General features: G+C 57.7%; 3 pseudogenes; 2 read left to right on the top strand and 1 right to left on the bottom strand.

Annotated features, from left to right (window-relative positions):
• Positions 1–2,591: 2,591 nt before the first annotated feature.
• On the bottom strand, positions 2,592–6,750 carry LOC126646696 (mamu class II histocompatibility antigen, DR alpha chain-like; annotated as a pseudogene).
• Positions 6,751–7,030: 280 nt separating this feature from the next.
• Positions 7,031–10,342, top strand: LOC126646695 (class II histocompatibility antigen, B-L beta chain-like; annotated as a pseudogene).
• Positions 10,343–10,459: 117 nt separating this feature from the next.
• Positions 10,460–13,077, top strand: LOC126646694 (class II histocompatibility antigen, B-L beta chain-like; annotated as a pseudogene).
• The last annotated feature ends 3,009 nt before the right edge of the window (positions 13,078–16,086 follow it).

Raw genomic sequence — 16,086 nt, 5'->3', positions numbered from 1 at the left:
CCTTTGGTTGTTGTGCCATGAACGTCAAGGAATGGCTTTGGGGGTCTTGGGCCACCAAGCAGGGCCATCCAGGAGGGCCGAGCTCGACTGCAAACAGTGGGATGGAGTCAGCAAGGGATGGCCCACCTGTCTGACAGCAGTGGCTGCAGCAGTCATGGACCACTGTCCCAGTGATGTCACTTATGTCCTCAGTGATGTCACCACTGTGCCTGTGATGTCACTGGTCTCCAGTGATGTCACTGCTACCCTCATGAGTGTCACCACTGTCCCCTGTGATGTCAGTGGTGTCCCAGGGGTGGTCCCTGTGTCCCCAGTGATGTCACAGCTGTCCCCATGATGTCACCGCTGTCCCCTCTGATGTCACTGATGTCCCTGTGACATCATGGCTTTCCCTTTGTTGTCACCAGTCCCCTGTGATGTCATTGGTCCGCAATGTTGTCACCGATGTCCCTGTGATGTCACCCCTTTCCCCTGTGATGTCACCAATAGCCCTGTGTCATCACGACTGTCCCTTTGTGGTCACCAGTCTCCTGCGACATCACTGGTCCCCAGGGATGTCACTGCTCTCTCTCTGTGATGTCACTAGTGTTACTGATGACATCACTGCTGTCTCTGTGATGTCACTCCTCTCCTTGTCAAGTCACCGATGTCCCCAGTGATGTCACTGATGTCCTTGGGAGATCACGGCTCCCCCTTTGTTTTCACCAGTCTTCTGTGATGTCACTGGTCCACAATGATGTCACTGCTGTCCCTGTAATGTCACCACTGTCCCCTGTGATGTCACCAATGTCCCCCATGATATCACTGGTGTCTCTGTGTTGTTATTCAGGTCCCCTGTGATGTCATTGATGTCCCTGTGACATCACGGCTTTCCCTTTGTTGTCACCAGTCCCCAGTGATATTTCTGGCCCCAAGGACGCCATTGCTGTCTCTGTGATGTCACCACTGTCCCCAATGGTAGCACCATGTCCCTGTGATGTCACCGATGTCCCTGTGATGTCACTGATGTCCCTGTGACATCATGGCTTTCCTTTTGATGGCAACAGTCACCTATGATTTCACAAGTTCCTCTGTGATGTCACCACTGTTTCCTGTGATGTCACCATAGTCCACACTGATATCACTGGTGTCTCTGTGTGGTCACCTCCACCCTCTGTGATGTCACCAATGTCCCCAATGATATAATTGGTGTCTCTGTGTTGTCACCTCATCCCTGTGATGTCACTGTGACATCACGGCTTTCCCATTGCTGTAAGCAGTCCCCTGTGACATCACTGGTCTCCAATGATGTCACTACTGTCCCGGTGATATCACCACTGTCCCCAGCAGTGCCACCATGTCCCTGAGATGTGACCAATGTCCCTGTGATGTCACCATGACCCCTGTGATGTCACTGATGTCCTTGGGAGATCACGGCTACCCCTCTGTTTTCACCAGTCTTCTGTGATGTCACTGGTCCACAGTCATGCCACTGCTGTCCCTGTAATGTCACCACTGTCTCCTGTGATGTCACCAATGTCCCCCGTGATATCACTGGTGTCTCTGTGTTGTTATCCAGGTCCCCTGTGATGTCACTGATGTCCCTGTGACATCACGGCTTTCCTTTGTTGTCACCAGTCCCCAGTGATATTTCTGGTCCCCAATGATGCCATTGCTGTCTCTGTGATGTCACCACTGTCCCCAATGGTAGCCCCATGTCCCCGTGATGTCACCGATGTCCCTGTGATGTCACTGATGTCCCTGTGACATCACGGCTTTCCATTTGTTGGCAACAATCACCTATGATTTCACAGGTTCCTCTGTGATGTCACCAATGTCCCCAGTGATATCACTGGTGTCTCTGTGTTGTCACCTCCACCCCCTGTGATGTCACCAATGTCCCTGTGACATCACAGCTTTCCCATTGCTGTAAGCAGTCCCCTGTGATGTCACTGGTCTCAAGCGATGTCAATGCTCTCCCAGCAGTGCCACCATGTCCCTGAGATGTGACCAATGTCCCTGTGATGTCACCAGACCCCTTTGATGTCACCAATGTCCCTGTGACATCACTGCTGTACCTCTGTTGTGTCATTGATGTCACTGGTCCCCAATGAGGTCCCTGCTGTCTCTGTGATTTCACCACTGTCCCCTATGATGTCACCAATGTCCCTGATGATGTCACTGGTATCTCTGTGATGTCACCACAGTCCCCTCTGATTTCACGGATAGCCCTGTGACATCATCGGCTGTCCCTTTGTTGTCAGCAGTCCCCTGTGAGGTCACTGGTCTTCAATGCTGTCACCGATGTCCCTGAGATGTCACCACTATCCCCTGTAATGCCACCAGTGTCCCCGATGATGTCAATGGTGTCTCTGTTATGTCACACCTGGACTTGTGATGTCACCGATGTCCCTGTCATGTCACAGATGTCCCCATTGATGTCACTGGTGTCTCTGTGGTGTCATCACTGTCCCCTGTGATGTCACCACTGTCCCCTATAATGTCACCAGTGTCACTGGTGTCTCTTTGATGTCACCCATCTTTCTGAAGTCACCAATGTCCCCAGTGATGTCACCCATGTCCCTGTGATGTCACCAGTGACACTGATAATGTCACTGGTGTCTCTGTGAAGTCATCCCTAGCCTTGTGAAGTAGTCTCCTCAGCGTGGGATGAAGGACAGGTAGGAGAACTTGCAGAAGGTGTTGCTGGGCCCGGGATAAAACACCGTCTCCAGCACCCCCTCGGACACTGGGAGCCCCTTCCGGAGCCAGGAGATGGATGAGATGGGCGGCCAGAACTTGCTGACGTAGTAGATGAGCACGATGGGCTCGTCCAGCTCCAGCGCGTGCTTGGGGAACACCGCTGTCTCCGGGGGCACTGGGACACATGGAATGGGGGTGGGAATGGGGTAAGGAAGGGGGTTGGGGTGGAGAAGGGGTTGGGATGGAGTGGAAAGGGGTTGGGATGGGGTGGGAAGGGGGTGGGATGGGGTGGAAAGGGGTTGGGATGGGATGGGGTGGGATGGGGTGGGATGGAGTTTGGGATGGAGAAGGGGTTGGGATGGGGTGGGAAGGGGGTTGGAAGGGCATGGGATGAGTGGGAAAGGGGTGGGAGGGGATGGGATGAGTGGGAGAAGGTGAGAGAAGGGTGGGAAAGGGGTTGGGATGGGGTGGGAATGGGTCGGGAGGGGGTGGGATGGGGGTGGGAAAGGGGTTGGGATGGGGTGGGATATAGTTTGGGATGGAGAAGGGGGTTGGGATGGGAGTGGGATGGAGTTTGGGATGGAGAAGGGGGTTGGGATGGGGGTGGGAGGGCATGGGAGGGAGTGGGAGTGGTATGGGGTGGGAAGGGGTTGGAGAAGGTGGGAAATGGGTGGAATGGGGTAGGAAAGGGGTGGGATGAGGTATACCCATGAGACAGCTTTTAAATGGATGACTCACACTGTCAAGGGAAAGGCACATGCTGAAGGCATCCCTGGTTGTAAGGCTCCCATTGGCTTGATGATGGTATTAATGGCTCGAAGGTCATGGAGTAGTCTCCATTTACCTGAGGATTTTCTGATACGAAAGATGGGAGAATTCCAGGGGCTGGTAGATGGAGTAATGTGGCCCAGTTTTAATTTTTCGTGGACTAAGTCTTGTAAGATGGAGAGTCTTTCTCCTCTAACTGGCCACTGGTCTACCCAGATTGGGGAGGAGGGAACCCAATCCAGGTGAATTGGCTGGCTGTGTCCAGCGGCCGCTAGGATAAATTTGAGGTGAGGAAAACACCCCATTGGTCCAGAATGCCTCTCCCCCATAGGGTAAAGGGGAGGTTTAAAATGTATGGCCTGGTGGTAGCCACTTGGTTTTCAGGGCTGGTTACCTGAATGATGTCTTGACTTTGCATGGGAGTCTGTGGACCGCCTATACCTGTGATGTCTGTGTCGCTTTTTGTTGTGGTCCAGTGTGTAGGCCAGTCATTTGATCTTATAATTGTCATATCTGCTCCAGTATCCAGCATTCCACTAACCGTGATCTCCTGGTTCGCTGTTGAGAGTAAAGGCGACATATTAGTGTGGGTTGGTTGTGGGAAATTTGTTTGGCCCAGTTTACCATTGGGTGGTCTCCTCGGGCGCTGTCTTCCAGGTGTTGCAGCGGCTGCAGTCGAGCTAGTGGAACATCGGTGTACAGTCGAGCTGGAAGAGAAGAAGCTTGGACATTTATGGTTAGGGTATGTGGATTCAGGTTAGACAGTATTTCTGGGACAACAGTTATCTCTTTGTCACGGCATTCTAAGTGTGGAGTCAGCAGGAATTTGTCATTTTTGTTTAGAATTTGGTTTGGACGAACAGAGACTGTTATGATGTCGAGAGTCTCTAGGATTATGTTGTCTGTGGGAAATAAAAGGATTTCTGGCAAATTGGAGAAGGTGGGAAAGGGGTGGAATGGGGTAGGAAAGGGATGGGATGAGGTGGGAAAGGGATGGGAGAAGGTGGGAAGGGGGTGGGATGGGGTAGGAAGGAGTGGGAGGGGATGGGATGAGTGGGAGAAGGTGAAAAAGGGGTGGGATGGGATGGGAGGGGGTGGGAAAGAGGTGGGTAGGCATGGGATGAGTGGGAGAAGGTGAGAAAGGGGTGGGAAGGGTTGGTAAGTGGGTGGGAGGGGATGGGATGGGGTGGGAATGGGTGGGAAAGGGGTGGGAGGGGGTTGGAATGGCATGGGATGAAGTGGGAAAAGGATTGGGAGGGGTGGGATGGAGTTTGGGATGGAGAAGGGGGTTGGGATGGGGTGGGAAGGGGGTGGGATGGAGTGGAAAGGGGTTGGAAGGGGATGGAGGGCGTGGGATAGGGTGGGATGGGGTGGGATGGGGTTGGGAAGGGGGCGAGATGGAGTGGGAAGGGGGTGGGAATGGCATAGGATGGAGTGGAAAGGGGATTGGGATGGGATGGGAAGGGGTGGGAATGGGATAAAGAAGGAGTTTAGAGTGGAGAAGGGGATTGGGATGGGATGGAAAAGGGGTTGGGAGGGGTGGAATGGGGTGGGATGGAGTGGGAATGGGATAAGGATGGAGTTTGGGATGGAAAGGGGTGATGGCAGGGGGGAGGAACCGGGATTGGAATCATCTGCCTGGGATCCACCTTGGAATTGGGTTGGATCCCCCTGGAATTCTCACGGGATGCCCCTGGAATTGGGTCAGATCCCCCTGGAATTGGGCTGGAACCCCCTGGAATTGGGTTGGAACCCCCTGGAATCGAGTCAGATCCCCCTGGAATTCTGCTGAGATCCCCTGGAAAGGACTCGTGGGGGAGCCTAAAAACTGGAATATACCCGGAATTCCACATGGATCCCTTTGGAATTCTCTCGGGATCCCCTGGAAAAGACTCAGAGTGGGACAGGGGGAGCCCAAAACCCAGAATATCCCTGGAATTCCACCTGGCTCCTCCCTAAAAATCCTATCGGGTGGGTCCCGAATTCCCTTTTTTCCCCTTCCCCGATCCTGCCATTACCGCTGGGGATTCAGGAATTGTTGGAAGCCTTCATGGAGTTCTCCAGGTTTTGCTTGTCTATCTTGATATTCTGCAGCGCCCCCTGCGCCTCGAAACTGGCAAATTCCTGGAATTCCGGGAGCCTCCAGACTGTCTGCTCCTGCTCCACGTGGAAAATCTCGTAGCTGTTGAAGTCAAACATGAACTCGCCGCCCTCTTCCACCATCAAATCCAGGGCTTTTTGGTAGTATTCTGTCTGGATGATCTGGTGGGACACTGGGAAGAGATGGTTTGGAGGGGGGTTTGAGCCCGAAGTCCTGGGAAAAGGGGGGGGGGGGTGTTCAGCCAGAAATCCAGGGAAAATGAGGGGGTTTCAGCCCGAAATAGCGGGAAAAGGGGGGTTTCAGCCCGGGATTGGGCAGCTCCATGTCCAAAAAGTCATGGAAAAGAGGGGTTTGGGGCACTCTCAGATCCCCAAAATATTGGAAAAGGGGGGTTTGGGTACTCCCAGACACTAAAAATCCTGGGGAAAAAAAGCTGGTTTGGGCACATCCAGAGCCCAAAAATCCCGGGAACAGGAGGGCTTGGTCACTCCCAGCCCCCAAAAACCATGGAAAAGGGAAGTTTAGGTAGTCCCAGAGCCCCAAAACTGTAGGAACAGGGGAGTTATGACATTCCCAGACCCCCAAAATCCCTGGAACAGGGGGGTTGGGGCAATGCCACCCTCCCAAAAACCCCGGAAAAGGGGGGTTTGGTCACTCCCAACCCCAAAAAATCCTGGAAAAGGGAAGTTTAAGTACTCCCAGAACCCCAAAACTGTAGGAACAGGGGGGGTTGGTCACTCCGGGACACCCAAAATACCGGGACAACGAAGATTGCTCATCCTCCGCCCCCCCAAACACCGAATTCCCACGTACCCAGATCACCCCAAGCCCCAACCTCAGCAATCTGGGATCCCCCAAGCCGCGGACAGGGTCAGCCCCAGCAGCAGCAGAGGCAGCAGGGGGACACTCCGAGCTCCATCCATGGCCCCTCCGGACCATGTGGCTCCCAGAAAAGCGGTGGCGAACTGGGGGAGCTGGGCCGGGGGGCGCAGAGCACCCCGAAAACTCCCCAGCCAATGGGAGCGAGTGTAGCTGAAGCGTCATCAGTTGCCGGGCAGACCCGGTTCAAACTGAGCCCTCACCGAACTCAACCAATCAGAGAACGTCCTCCACTCGGTTTTGGGTACATGTCGGAGCTCCGGGACAGCCTGATCGCCGTTTTTGGGTTCAGCAGAGCTGCGGGACCCCTGGATGCCCATCTGTGGGTTCCGATGAGCTCCCACCTGCCCCGCATCCCACGGACCCCCCAGAACCCTCACCCCCGGGGGTTGCAGTGCCCCCAACGGCCTCAGCCAATCAGAAAGCGCGGACGCCACCTTTCCGACCAGTCAGAACGCGATATGCTGATGACTCATCAGTTGCAGGGAAGACACGACGCAAAACGAGCCCGAACTTTGCGCTCAGCCAATCAGAACGCGTCCAAAACAGCCCAAAAACGGCCCCGCCCGGCTGTTTTTGGGGTGTCAGCCCCTGCCCGGCGCTGGGGATGGAGCGTGTGCGGGGAACTGGGGCCGTACTGGTGGTGCTGGTGGTGCTGGGAGCCCCCCCGGCTGCGGGCGAGGAGCTCTCGGGTGAGCGGGGGGGCGGGAAGGGGGAAAGAGGAGAGAAAAGAAGGGGTGGGAGCCCCAAAAGTGAGTGAGAGGGGGGTTGAAACCCCCAGAATTAGTGGGAGGGGAGTGGGAGCCCCAAAGTGAGCGCGGGGGGGTCTGGGGATTGGGAGGTTGGTGGGAAAGGGGAGAAAAGGGGGTGGGAGAGCAGGAAGAGGTGTGCCATGGGGGTCCCTCTGTGTCCCCCATCACTGGAGCCCTGCAGCGGTTTCCTGGGGCTCTGGGGGTGGGGTCGGATCCGCACTGGGGAGTCCCCAACCCGCTGTCCATCCGCGGGGGGCTGATCGGGGGTTCCCCCCAGCCAAGACCGGTGCTGCGGCGGCCGTGGGGCAGAGAAGGGTGGGAAAGGGGGCTGGGGGATGATGGGGGAGGACAGAGCACCCCCTGACCCGTGTCTTGCACACAAAGGGGTGTTCCAGGAGATGGTAAAGGCCGAGTGTCACTTCATCAACGGCACCGAGCGGGTGAGGTACGTGGTGAGGCTCATCTACAACCGGCAGCAGTACACACACTACGACAGCGATGTGGGAGTGTATGTGGGGACACCCCGTATGGGGAGATAGCGGCCAGGTACAGGAACAGCCTACAGGAATTCATGGAGCACAGACGGGCTCAGGTGGACACGTACTGACGGCACAACTACCCGATCGTCACCCCGTTCAGCGTGGAGAGGAGAGGTGAGCACGGGGCAGAGCGGGTTCCCTCGGGAATTCCCCTGCCCCGGGAACGACCCTGGAGCCCCTCAAACCCTCCCTGGGAATCACCCTAGACCCCTCAGCCCTCCCTGTTCCCATCCCCCTGGCCTTGGGCCCCATCCCAGTGCCTCCCAGTCCATTTCAGTCTCTTCCTATACCCCCCAAGTCCATCCCATCTCTCCCAGTGCCCCTCATTCCATTGTGATCCATCCCAGTCTCTCCAGTGCCCCCAGTCCATCCCAGTCTCTTCCTATGCCCCCCGACTCCATCTCAGTCTCTCCCAGTGCCCCTCAATCCATTCCGATCCATCCCAGTTATTCCCAGTCTCTCCCAGTGCCCCCCCGCGTCTCCGCCCCGCTGGGGCCCCCGCTCTCCCTCCCCTCAGCCAATCAGAGCGCATCTCTTCGATGACTCATCAGTTGCCGGGCAGATCCGCAGCGCAGAGTTACCTCTCCAGGATTCAGCCTCCCAGTCCCGCTCGGGCCCTTCCCAGTCCATCCCAGTCCTTCCCAGTCATTCCCAGTCCCTCCCAGTCCTTCAGAGATCCTCTGATTTAACTCCCAGACCCTCTCAGTCCATTCCCAGTGGTTCTCAGTTCACCCCCACATCTCCCAACTCTCTCCGCAGTAACCCCCTCAGCCCATCCCCTTCTACCCCAGTCCATTCCCAGTCCCTCCCACTGCCATCCCAGTCCCTCCCAGTGCCATCCAAACCCCTTCCAATGTCCTAAAAGCCCTCTCCCCTCTCTCCCAGTGCCCCCCCAGCTCATCCCAGTGTCTCCCCCGTCTCTCCCAGTGCCCCCCAGCGTGTCCATCTCGCTGGTGCCGTTGAGCTCCCAGCCCGGCCACACCCCTACTCTGCTCCATGATGGATTTCTACCCTGCCCGGTGCAGGTGAGGTGGTTCCAGGATGGGCAGGAGCTGCCGGAGCACGTGGTGGCCACCGACGTGGTCCCCAACGGGGACTGGACCTACCAGGTGCTGGTGATGCTGGAAATTCCCCCTCCCCCGCCGGCGCGGGATCACCTCCCCCTGCCAGGTGGAGCACGTCAGCCTGGAGCACCCCCTCAGCCAGCACTGGGGTACGGCCCGGCCCCCAGCATGGGGGGACACTGGCAGGGGGCCAGGGGTCTGGGGGAGCACTGGGGACACTGGGAGGCACTTTGGGGGGCAATGGAGAGGCTGAGGAGGAGGTTGGGGTGTCCTGGGAGGGCTGAGAGGGGCTGTGGGGAGTCGTGGGGGCAGACTGGGAGGGAGTTTGGGGGAGCCTGGGTGGGATGGGAGGGAGGCTGTGGGGGGGTTGGAGTACTGGGAGGGGGTTGAAAAAGTGCTGGGTGGCCTTGGAAGGGACTGGGAGGGGTTCAGGAGGGTCCCGGGGGTGATGGGAGGGTGGTTGGAGGATCCTAAAGGGGATGGGAGGGGCTTTGTGGGATCCTGGAGGGGCTAGGAAGGGACTGGCAGGAGGTTTCAGAGGGTCCTGGGTGGGCTGGGGGAGACCAGGAGGGGGTTTTCGGGAGGTCCCGAGTGGTCTATGGGAGGTTTTGGGGGTCCTGACCCCCCCGGCTCCCCCCAGAGATGCCACAAGACACCGTCTGCAGCAAGATCCTGGTGGGGGTCGGGGGCTTTGTGTTGGGCTTCATCTTCCTGGCGGTGGGGCTTGGCTTCTACCTGCGGGAGAAGGTAAAGGGGGGTCGCCGGGGTTGTGTCCCCCCTTCCCCAGAGTGTGTGTGCCCCCCTGGCCCCCCAGCCCGCTGTCACCCCCTTTTCTCTCCCCACAGAGCTCCTGAGCTGGCGGCAGCCACAGCCTCTCCCCGTGGCCTCGGGCCCAGCCGGGACCCCCCAATCCATCCGCGCCCGGAGTTTGGGGGGGTCGTGTTAACCCCCCTGCCCTGCTTTTGCTCTCACACCAGCCGCCTGCTCCCAGTGCTCCCAGTAAAGCTTCCCAGTTCTCTGCAGTCCTGATTATTGTGGGATATTTGTAGGGGGGCTCCGAAAATCCTGGGAACGGGGGGGATTGGGCAACGTCAGCCCTCCAAAATCCAGGGCACCACAAAGCCAAACTCCAGCAATCCGGGACCCCTGAAAACCCACCTTGAACCCCCCAAGCCGCGGGCAGGTTCAGCCAAAGAAGCAGCAACCAATAGGAGCGAGCGCAGCTTCTGCGTCATCAGTTACCGGGCAGACCCGGCTCAAACTGAGCCCTCACCGAGCTCAGCCAATCAGAGAACACCGCCGACTCGATTTTGGGGACACGTCGAAGCTCCGGGACAGCAGGATCGCCGTTTTTGGGTTCAGCGGAGCTGCGGGATCCCTGAACGCCCATTTGTGGGTTCCCCTGAGCTCCCACCTGCCCCGCACCCACGGACCCCCCAGAAACCCCAAGCCCCGGGGCTGCAGCCCTCAGCGGCCCTCAGCCAATCAGAAAGCGCCGACGCGAACTGTGGCCAATCAGAGCGCGACCCGCTGATGACTCATCAGTTGCTGGGATGACGCAACGCTTTACAGGGCCCCAACGTTGCTCTCAACCAATCAGGGTGCGTCCAAAACAGCCCCAAAACGGCCCCACCTGGCTGGTTTTGGAGTGTCAGCACCTGCCCGAGGCTGGGGATGGAGCGTGTGCGGGGAGCTGGGGCCGTACTGGTGGTACTGGTGGTGCTTGGAGCCCTCCCGGCTGCGGGCGAGGAGCTCTCGGGTGAGCGGGGGCAGGGTGGGAAGGGGCGAAAGGGGAAAAAGAGGGGGTGGGAGCCCCAAAAGTGAGTGTGAGGGGGGTTGGAACCCCCGGAATTAGTGGGAGGGGAGTGGGAGCCCCACACTGAGTACTGAGGGAGGGTCTGGGGATTGGGGGGACGGTGGAAAAGGGGTGGGAGAGGAGGAAAAGGGGGTGGGAGAGCAGGAAGAGGGGTGCCATGGGGGTCCCTCGGTGTCCCCCATCACTGGAGCCCTGCAGCGGTTCCCTGGGGCTCTGGGGGGGTCGGATCCGCACTGGGGAGTCCCCAACCCCCCTGTCCATCCCCGGGGGGCTGATGGGGGGGTTCCCCCCCAGCCAAGAGCCGGTGCTGCGGCGGCCGTGGGGCAGAGGGGGGTGGGAAAGGGGGGTCCGGGGTGGCCCCTGAGCTCCCAACCTGCTGGCAGGGGCTGGGGGATGATGGGGGGGGGAGGGACAGGGGCACCCCCTGACCCGTGTCCTGCACACACAGGGGTGTTTCAGGAGATGTTTAAGCCCGAGTGTCACTTCATCAACGGCACCGAGCGGGTGAGGCTGGTGGTGAGGAACATCTACAACCGGCAGCAGTACGCCCACTTCAACAGCGATGTGGGGGTCTATGTGGGGGACACCCCGTATGGGGAGTTCCAGGCCAGGTACTGGAACAGAATACAGGAAAGGCTGGAGCTACATACGGGCTCAGGTGGACACGTTCTGCCGACACAACTACAAGGTGTCCACCCCGTTCCTTGTGAACCGCAGAGGTGAGTGCAGGGCAGAGCGGGTCCCCTCGGGAATTCCCCTGCCCCGGGAACGACCCTGGAGCCCCTCAAACCCTCCCTTGGAATCACCCCTGACCACTCAGCCCTCCCTGTGCCCATCCCCGTGGCCTTGGGCCCCCTCCCAGTGCCCCCTAGTCCATCCCAGTCCATCCCAGCCTCTCCCATTGCCCCTCATTGCATTGTGATCCATCCCAGTCTCTCCCAGTGCCCTCCAGTCCATCCCAGTCTCTCCCAGTGCCCCCCCGCGTCTCCGCCCCGCTGGGGCCACCGCTCTCCCTCCCCTCAGCCAATCAGAGCGCATCTATCCTATGACTCATCAGTTGCCGGGCAGATCCGCAGCGCAGAGTTACCTCTCCAGGATTCAGCCTCCCAGTCCCGCTCGGGCCCTTCCCAGTCCATCCCAGTCCCTCCCAGTCCTTCAGAGATCCTCTGATTTCACTCCCAGACCCTCTCAGTCCATTCCCAGTGGTTCTCAGTTCACCCCCACATCTCCCAACTCTCTTCGCAGTAACCCCCTCAGCCCATCCCCTTCTACCCCAGTCCATTCCCAGTCCCTCCCACTGCCATCCCAGTCCCTCCCAGTGCCATCCAAACCCCATACCCATGTCCTACAAGCCCTCTGCCCTCTCCCCCAGTGCCCCCCCAGCTCAGCCCAGTGTCTCCCACCTCTCTCCCAGTGCCCCCCAGCGTGTCCATCTCGCTGGTGCCGTCGAGCTCCCAGCCCGGCCCCGGCCCCTGCTCTGCTCCGTGATGGATTTCTACCCTGCACCGGTGCAGGTGAGGTGGTTCCAGGATGGGCAGGAGCTGCCGGAGCACGTGGTGGCCACCGACGTGGTCCCCAACGGGGACTGGACCTACCAGGTGCTGGTGATGCTGGAAATCCCCCCCCCGGCGCGGGGTCACCTACACCTGCCAGGTGGAGCACGTCAGCCTGGAGCACCCCCTCAGCCGGCACTGGGGTACGGCCCGGTCCCCCCAGCACCAGGGGGACACTGGCAGGGGGGTCAGGGGGTTGGGGGAGCACTGGGGACACTGGAAGGCACTTTGGGGGGCAATGGAGAGGCTGAGGAGGAGGTTGGGGGGTCCTGGGAGGGCTGAGAGGGGCTGTGGGGAGTCCTGGGGGAGACTGGGAGGGAGTTTGGGGGAGCCTGGGAGGGATGGGAGGGAGGTCTGGGGGGGCTTGGGGTGACTGGGAGGGGGTTGGGGAAGTGCTGGGTGGGCTGGGAAGGGACTGGGAGGGGTTCAGGGGTGTCCTGGGGGTGATGGGAGGGGGGTTGGAGGGTCCTAAAGGGGATGGGAGGGACTTTGTGGGATCCTCGAGGGGCTGGGAAGGGACTGGCAGGAGGTTTCAGGGGGTGCTGGGTGGGCTGGGGGAGACCAGGACAGGGTTTTCAGGGGGTCCCGGGTGGTCTCTGGGAGGTTTTGGGGGTCCTGATCCCCCCGGCTCCCCCCAGAGATGCCACAGGACACCGTCCGCAGCAAGATCCTGGTGGGGGTCGGGGGCTTCGTGTTGGGTTTGGTCTTCCTGGCGCTGGGGCTCGGCTTCTACCTGTGGGAGAAGGTAAAGGGGGGTCCCCGGGGGTCGTGTCCCCCCTTCCCCAGAGCGTGTGTGCCCCCCTGCCCCCCAGCCCGCTGTCACCCCCTTTTCTCTCCCCACAGAGCTCCTGAACTGGCGGAGGCCGCAGCCCCTCCCCGTGGCCTCGGGCCCAGCCGGGACCCCCAGTCCATCCCCACTCGGAGTTTGGGGGGGTCGTGTGTGCCCCCCGGCCCTGCTTTTGTCCTCACACCAGCTGCCTGCTGCTCCCAGTGCTCCCAGTAAAGCTTCCCAGTTCTCTGCAGTCCTGGTGTTGAAGGGCAGGTGCCCTCCCAAAGCCCCCCCAGAATCAGCTTATGCAAATTGTACAATGGTTGGCACCCGTTGTCTTTCTGCTTCAAGGAGTGTGTATTTTTCTGCCATGTCTGGTTCAATGTTTTCACAGCTTAATGGCTCAAACTGTATCTGCTTTGTTTAAAGAAAAAGGGGGAAGTGTAGGGATTTTTAGTGCTAATATAGAGGATATGCTGCAGCTGTGAGAACATAGCCTGATATTGCTAACTAGAGGATATGCTACTATCAGAATATAATCTTATGTTTCAACTCTGAAAACATGATCTGTTGTTTTGATGACCTTCTGATGGTACCAGGATGTGAAAGATCTACCAAGAGAAGCAGTAGCAAAACTGGATATAGAAAACAGGGTCTCAGTACCAGCTATCAGAGTGAGACAGGACATAAAAAATGTTAAAGAAACAAAAGTGATAGAATAGTATTGTTAGAAAACTGGATCAAAGACTGCTGCTTGATTCCAATCAACGGCGCTCTCTGATCATCACATTGGTGTGCTGAGTCGTCCGTGCTCGCATGAAAACCCCCCAGGCAGGTGCCCTCCCAAAGGCCCCCAAACATCCCCAACATCCCCAGTGATGTCACCACTGTCCCTGGGATGTCACTGCTGTCCCGACGGGTGGTCCCTGTGTCCCCAATGATGTCACCACTGTCCCTTGTGATGTCACCACTCTCCCCAGCGATGTCACTAGTGTCCCTGTGATGTCACCACTGTCCCCAATGATGTCACCAAAGTCCCTGTGATATCACTAGTGTCCCCATGGGTGTCCCCAATGATGTCACCACTGTCCCTTTGATCTCACCGACATCCCCAATGATGTCACTGCTGTCCCCCAGTGATGTCACTGGTCTCCAGTGATGTCACTGCTGTCCCATGAGATGTCACCAATGTCCCCAGTGATGTCACTGCTGTTCCTGTGACCTCATCGCTGTCCCTTTGATGTTACTGCTTTTGCTGTGATGTCACTGCCATCCCCAATGATGTCACCGGTCTTCTGTGATGTCACTGTTATCCCTGTGATGTCAGCAGTCTCCAGTGATGTCACTGCTTTCTCCACGGATGTCACCACTGTCCCCAAGGGTGATCCCTGTGTCCCCAAAATGTCACTGCTGTCCCTGTGATGTCACAACTGTCCCAAGTGGTATCACCATGTCCCTGTGATGTCACTGATATCCCTGTGATGTCACCAGACCCCTGTGAGATCACTGCTCTCCCGTGATGTCACTGCTATAACCTCTGATGTCACCAATGTCCACAATGACATCACTGTTGTTCCTATGATGTCACCACTGTCCCTTTGATGTCACCAATATCCTTGTGATGTCACTGGTCTCCAGTGATGTCACTACTGTCCCCATAGGTGTCACCACTGTGCCCTGTGATGTCACTGCTGTCCCCAGGGGTGGTCCCTGTGTCCCCAATGATGTCATCAGTTCCCTGTCATGTCACTGGTCCCCAGTGATGTCACCCATGTCCCTGTGATGTCACCAGTGCCCTGTGATGTCACTAGTGACACTGATAATGTCACTGGTGTCTCTGTGATGTCACCCCTGGCCTTGTGAAATCATCGATGTCCCCTGTGATGTCAAAGATGTCCCCATTAAAGTCACTGGTGTCTCTGTGGTGTCATCATTGTCCCCTGTGATGTCAACAATGTCCCCAATGATGTCCTGCTCTCTCTGTGATGTCACCACTGTGCCGAGCCATGGCACCATGTCCCCATCATGACACTGGTGTTGGTGAGGTCCCTGTGACATCACGGCTGTGACATCCCTTTGTTTTCAACAGTCCCCTGTGATGTCACTGGTCCCCAGTGATGTCACCCATCTCCCTGTGATGTCACCACTGTCCCCTGTGATGTGTCACTGTGGTTTCACCTTTGTCCTTGTGAAGTCACTTAAGTCCCCTGTGATGTCACCAATGTCCCTGTGACATCACGGCTGTCCCTTTGTTGTCAGCAGTCCCCTGTGATGTCACTGGTTCCCAATGCTGTTACTGTCCCCAGCAGTGGCACCATGTCCCCATGATGTCAATGATTTCCCTGTGACATCACGACTGTCCTTTTTTGTCACCATCACCTGTGATGTCACTGGTCCTGAATGATGTCACCAATGTCCCTATGATGTCACCAGTGCCCTGTGATGTCACTGGTCCCCAGTGATGTCACTGTTGTCCCCAGGGGTGGCACCATGTCCCTGTGATGCCACTGGTCTCCAGGGATGTCACCACTGTCCCTGTGATGTCACCATTGTCCTCAATTATGTCACTTCTGTCCCTGTGACATCACCACTATCCATTTGATGTCACTGATGTCCCTGTGACATCACCACCATCCCTTGTGATATAACCAATGTCCCCGATGATGTCACTGATGTCTCTGTGATGTCACCCCTGTCACTGTGAGATCACCGATGTCCCCTATGGTGTCAGTGATCTCCCTATGACATCACGGCTGTCCCTTTGTTTTCAACGGTCCTCTGTGATGTCACTGGTTCTCAATGATGTCACTGCTGTGTCTCTGATTTCATCCTTGTCCCTGTGATGTCACTGATGTCTCTGTTACATTGCTGCTGTCCCTTTGTTTTCACCATTCCCCTGTAATTTCACTGTTCCCCAATGATTTCACCGATGTCCCTGTGATGTCCCCAGTGTCCCCTGTGATGTCAGCAATGTCGCAGATGATGTCACTGGTGTCTCTGTGATGTCACCCCTTCCTTGTGAAGTCACTGATGTCCCCTGTGATGTCACCGATGTCCCTGTGACAACAGGGCTTAGCCTTTGTTCTCATTAGTCCCCTGTGATGTCACTGGTCCCCAATGATATCACAGCGGTCCCTCTTATGCCACCACTGATGTCAGCAGT

This window comes from Myiozetetes cayanensis, unplaced genomic scaffold (genome assembly GCF_022539395.1).
Source record: "Myiozetetes cayanensis isolate MyiCay16 unplaced genomic scaffold, myiCay2020 scf370, whole genome shotgun sequence".
Taxonomy (NCBI): Eukaryota; Metazoa; Chordata; class Aves; order Passeriformes; family Tyrannidae; genus Myiozetetes; species Myiozetetes cayanensis.
Note: the sequence above shows the minus strand (reverse complement) of the source record. Positions and strands in the feature narration are given on the sequence as shown.